The 5,707-nt window shown below is 40.9% G+C and overlaps 1 pseudogene; it reads left to right on the top strand.

Annotated features, from left to right (window-relative positions):
• Positions 1–280: 280 nt before the first annotated feature.
• LOC135320542 (diphosphoinositol polyphosphate phosphohydrolase 2-like) lies at positions 281–925 on the top strand (annotated as a pseudogene).
• Positions 926–5,707: the final 4,782 nt, after the last annotated feature.

Raw genomic sequence — 5,707 nt, 5'->3', positions numbered from 1 at the left:
AGCCGTCTCCCCGCACCTCGCGCCCCGCTCCGCCAGGGGCGGCGGCGGCAGCGGCGGGAACCGGGGAAAGCCGCAGATGCCCGGGCGGAGGCCGCGCTCCCTCCGCGGTGCCCGGGCTGCAGGGACCGGCGCTCGCGCCCCGCCCCGCGTCGGAGCGGCCGCCGGCTCCGGGACTGACCGGCCGCGTCGCCCTGGGCCCCGACTCGCCCTCGCCCCCGCGCCCCGGCGGGGTGGCGGCCTCCGCGGGGGCCGCGGCAGCGAGAGCCCGCCTCTGCGATGAGGTCCAAGCCCCCCTAGGCCGCGGACCTATGACCGCGAGGGCTTCAAGAAGCGGGAGGCGTCCCTGTGCTTCCGGAGCGAGCAGGAGGACGAGGTGCTGCAGGTGTGCAGGCTTCTCTCCCGGACCAGTGGACTGGCCCAGGAGGAGGACTGGAGCCCCAGGAGGAGCCTGCCGGTGCTGCCGTGAGGGAGGCTTACCAAGAGGCTGGAGTCAAAGGAAAGTCAGGCAGACTCCTGGGCATATTTGAGAACCAAGACAGAAAGCACAGGGCATATGTCTATGTCCTTACTGTCACTGAAATATTAGAAGACTGGGAAGATTCTGTTAATACAGGAAGGAAGACAGAGTGGTTCAAAGTAAAGGATGCCATCAAAGTTCTCCAGTGTCATAAGCCTGTACATGCAGAGTATCTGGAAAAATTAAAGCTGGGTTGCTCGCCAACCAGTGGAAATTCCACAGTCCCTTCCCTTCCAGAGAGTAACACCTTGTTTGTAGCTGCTGCACAGCGAACCTCTGGGCTGCCATCCAGCATAAGATAGACAGGGTTGGAAGGACCTCTTCCACCATGTGCAATCTCATGGGCAGAGGCTTCTTTATTTTCCTTGACAAATATCTGAATGACGCTTACAAACTGAATTTGCCATGCGGGATTTTTTTTAACAGTCTGCTTGATTTGTAGGTGCTTTCAAATCTTCTTTAAAAAGAAAAAAAGATAGTGTAAAATATTTTAATAAGCCAAAGCCATGTGGAATTTTTTTTTTTAGATGCCTTAAATGTGCTCTCCCACCCAGCCCACCCATCTTGTTATTTTGGTTGGCATTTTCACTTTTTCCCCAGTATTTTTTTATCCATTTGATGTCAGTCTGTGGTTTTTGTCATATCAACATACATGTGAGTATATTATCCTGGTGAATTGTCTTCTCATTCACAATATTAACATATTCAATGAATCCATTTGTCAACTCATTTATCTCAATTTTCACAACTGGTACTATGTCACTAGCTACCTGATATGGCCAATTCCCCTGTAACTCAATAGTCCTTTAATACAGAGTTTAACTCTATATAGCTGGTGAGTTTTAGGCAGTTACTGTAAGCAAAATGCATGTAGTAGATATCTTATCATGGAACCTGTATTCATGGAATTGAATTAGGGTGCTCAGTTGCCAATTCCCTTTATTCATAATCTCTCTTTACACAGAACACACAAGAACCATATTTCCCTCAATGTAAATTGCTGCTTTTAAATATATATTTTCAGTTTGAATTTAGTGACATCTCTTCAGTTAAACTTGCTGGTTGCCAGTAAACACCTTAAATAGCAGTCAGTGGTGACTGCATCAGAATTGAGTAAAATGGCCTTCTTGTTCACCTGTTACAGACCTAGGTTTTTAGGGTGCCTCGGAATGTCTCATCTTTTATAGGTGGTCAGCAAGTAGGTACTATTTATCATGTAACTAATTACTGGGACACTGGAATGTACCTAAGAATTATTTTGTCTTATTTTTATTTTCACATAAATCCAAGAATCCCATCCAAAACACATAAATACCTAATCTGAAATGCCTGTACTTCCTCAACCAAGTCAGAGATAAGATGGGGCAAGTAAAAGGTGGTTCTCTATGTAGATATTAGCTTTTTGTAAAGATCATAACTGTTGAGAATAAAGTAGGAAGAAGCATAGTTAGACATTTGTTGTACAAATTGTTAACCTTTAAAAATATAATTGCTGCTGAAAATAGTGCTGTTATAAGGAAAATCAGTGCCACCATTTTGAAACTGGGCTCTTGTGCCATAAAAGCAGCTGAGCTAAATATGAGTATTAGTTCACAAATTAAGGCTGCCAAAGTAATAAGACAGAAAAACTTTAAACCACTGACATTTCATTCTAAATTATGTAGTGTGATCATACATGATCTTCCAGAATTTTTATATTTTTCTTTGTACAGAGGTTATGTTTTCTGGGTGTTTTTTTTTTTAAAGGAAATACTTAAAAATCCCACAGATTGACACTTGTTATCAATCTTCAGTGGACTAAGTTTTTCCTCAGTAATCTCTGAAGTTTCTTTAAATTATATACTTAACACAGAAGATAAATTGATTGTTTTTGTACATAACACTGTGTCCACCTGAAATGTCACAATTACTGGGGGGCCTGGGTATGTTGTACATTGATATTCTTAAAGGTAATAATGCATGAATTTCTTTTATAAACTCTTGGACTATGTATTTGATGTGTAAAATATGTACAGTATTAATGTCAACCATTTCTTAAAGGTGAGCCTATAAATATTGTTGTATCATTTTCTTTGGTCAGTAACATTTGGACCAAGTAGTGCCACTTGGGTCAGGATTTTCTTCAGTGCCATTTAGCAAAACATCTGTCTTTGGTCTATGCAACTAGCAAAATTTTGTATAATGCATCAGAATACTTCAGAGTTGTCACACTTTAAATTTCACATGAGGGGTTCTTCACTATTCTTGAACTCAGCCCACTGAAGCTAGAGGAAAGGCCCTGAGGATATTTATTTCTGTTAAGAGAAAAAAGCCTACATTTGCAGGCTCAACAATTGAATCTACTACAGATAAAAAATAGTGTCTACTCTCTCAGTCCCTCAAAGTTTACAGAGTGTTGGGACTTTCATTTGTGCTGCTTTCTGTTGGGTAGTTGGATAAAACTGGGCAGCTAAAATTTTCAGTCCCAAGTGCCTACTAAATTAAAAAAAAAAGTTTGTAAATTGACTTGCAGACACAAAGTAGCAAGTATCCTACATGTTTGATTTTGAGTTTTCTTAATTTCTTCCTTTTTTTTTTTTTTTTGTAAACAGGTGAAATTTTCCAACTAGGCACATGCCATTCAATTTTCTGTCTATCCCATAGTTGTATAAAGTAGCAAAACTGAAGGGGGGAATAATTGTTGTATACACTTTAAAATTGCTTTGTATGGTCTCATTTGAGATAACTGGTGTAAGAATCTTGATGTTTTATATATTTGGAAATATCAAATTAAAAAATTGAAATTAAAAAAAAATTCCTCAGTCTGTCAGTGCAAGTTCCAGTCTATCAGTGCAAGTTCCAGACTCCATCCTCTGTGCAAGATCAAACTTAATTATGCATGGATTTAGCATTAAACTGCCAAGAGAACATGAAAGACTATCAAGAGACAAAGGCAAAAAGGTTCTTCAATTCATGACTTTACTCAAGTTCACCAAGAATTTGAGGGCAATATTTCTACTCAAAAGAAAAAAATCACCACCCTAAAGAAAAAGTGCTAATTTAGTGAGAATGAAACTACCATGCTCAAAAATTTAAATGATAACAAAATCAATCTCATCTTTCCCAAAAGGTAGATACAAGTACTCTGACCCCAAATCATAGTAGACCTGTGTTTTCATGCCCCTTAGAAATAACAACAACAAAGCGCATACATTCTGTTAACTGTTATGTGGAAGCACCTAAACCCATGAAAGTGAATAAGGGTATATAGAGCTTATACCCAAAATCTTTTGTTGACACCTATGAAAAGCAAGCTGTGGACCAAAGAGCCCTTGTGAACATGATGGAGAACCAAGTCTAGGAAAGCACCTGTAATGAGTATCTCCAAATACTTATGGAGTATACATATGACTTATCATAAAATGAAGACTTCAGTCACCAGCACCTGTCTCCAACACACTTCAGCTTACACAGGACCCTGACTCAGGTGTACACAGAAAACACAAGAAATGTGCAGAAGACACTAAGGTGGAAGGGAAAATAAATATATCAGGTAACAGGACCAACACCTAAACAGTGCAAGTGGTTACATACACATGGCATCTCCATGCACTGGAACAGCATGAGGCCATGAAAAATGATAAAGAAGTTCTTCTTGTATGAATCCAGAAGGTTCACTAAATTGCAGTGTTATGAGAAAAAAAAAAGGATACAGTGTATGCAGTATGCCACCACCTGGGTAACAACGCATCTGTGTATGTCTGCTGGTATCTGTAAAGTTACCTCAGAATGAAGCACAGTAACCAGAAGCACTGTTGCCATCTAAGAGGGGAAGTGGGTGGGAGAAAGTTAATTTCACTGTAACTTCTTTTTATATCACTCAACTTGTATGTCACATGAATGTATTACCCATTCAAAGTTAATTAAATTTGGACTTCTGCTTCTGGAAAGATGGATAAACATACTTTTCCCTGCTCTTCCCACTAAGCATGGCTAGACTCCCTAGGCTTTATATTTGAAAGAAACAAAAACATGCTGAGAGGTGAAGAGAATGTGGCAGACTGGCCAGGGATCAGGACCTGAGGAACTACACAGTGGTGACTTCCTGAGTTTTCTTTTGTCTCATGCATCCCACACTAGGTGCCAGGGAAGCCAACAACCCAGAAACGCCAATGGGAGCAAATAAAAAATGTCCCCAGAAAGCCTGCTCTCTCCAGCCAAAGGAGATGAAGGGACAGTGGAAACACAGAAAACTTACACAGTTACTGCCTGACTCCAGCCAAACATTACAGAAAGACAAGCCCCCACCTGCAATGTAGACACCACATGTGGAACGAGGACCTCCATCCCCCTCACTGCCTCCATGTTTGGGTTATGACAGGAGGCCCAGTGGAACATCAGGAATTCCACCAATGACAGTAGGGCACCCCTTGCCATCCCAGAAAGAAGGTACCTGCAGAGGCCTTGGGGGGAAGCCCGAACTCTTGTCCACAATCAGCAGTAACATGGAGCCCCTCCCCAGATGAGTGTCAGCAAAGGCCAAGATTAAAATCTGAGCTTCAAATCCTAACTGGCATTATCCCCTTCTCCCTGCTGGAGCATTAACAGAAATGACTTACTAAAACATAATATTTAAATAAGATCTGGAACCTCATAATATAATACCCAAAATGTCCAGCACTGAATAACAAAAATTCTGTCAACATAGCAAGAACCAGGAACATCTCAAGTGAAAGGAGAAAAGATAATCAATAGATAAGAACACTGGCATGACACAGGTAACAGTTACCAAACAAGACTTTAAAAGCCATCACAGAATGCTTCAGTGAGCAACTACAAACACACCTGAAACAAATGAAAGACAAACAAACAAAAAAGTCAGCAAAGAAACACAAAATCACAGCAAAGGTAAAAAGCCACATGGAAATTTAGAACCAAATAACCTAATACCTGAAATAAAAATCCCAATACATGGACTCAACAGCAGAAAAGAACAGATGAATCACTGAACTTGAAGACACGACAATAGAAATTACCCAAACTGAAAAACAAAGAGAAAATAGACTGAAAAATGAACAGGGCCTCAGGGACAGATGGGCGCAATATCAATGAATATGACATTTATGCATTCTGAGTCCCAGATAGGATAAAGCAGTAGGGCTAGAAAAGTATTCAAAGAAATAATGGCTAAAATTTTGCCAAATTTGTCAT

Source organism: Camelus dromedarius, unplaced genomic scaffold, assembly GCF_036321535.1.
Source record: "Camelus dromedarius isolate mCamDro1 unplaced genomic scaffold, mCamDro1.pat HAP1_SCAFFOLD_179, whole genome shotgun sequence".
NCBI classification, from domain to species: Eukaryota; Metazoa; Chordata; class Mammalia; order Artiodactyla; family Camelidae; genus Camelus; species Camelus dromedarius.
This window is presented reverse-complemented; position numbering and strand designations above follow the sequence as displayed.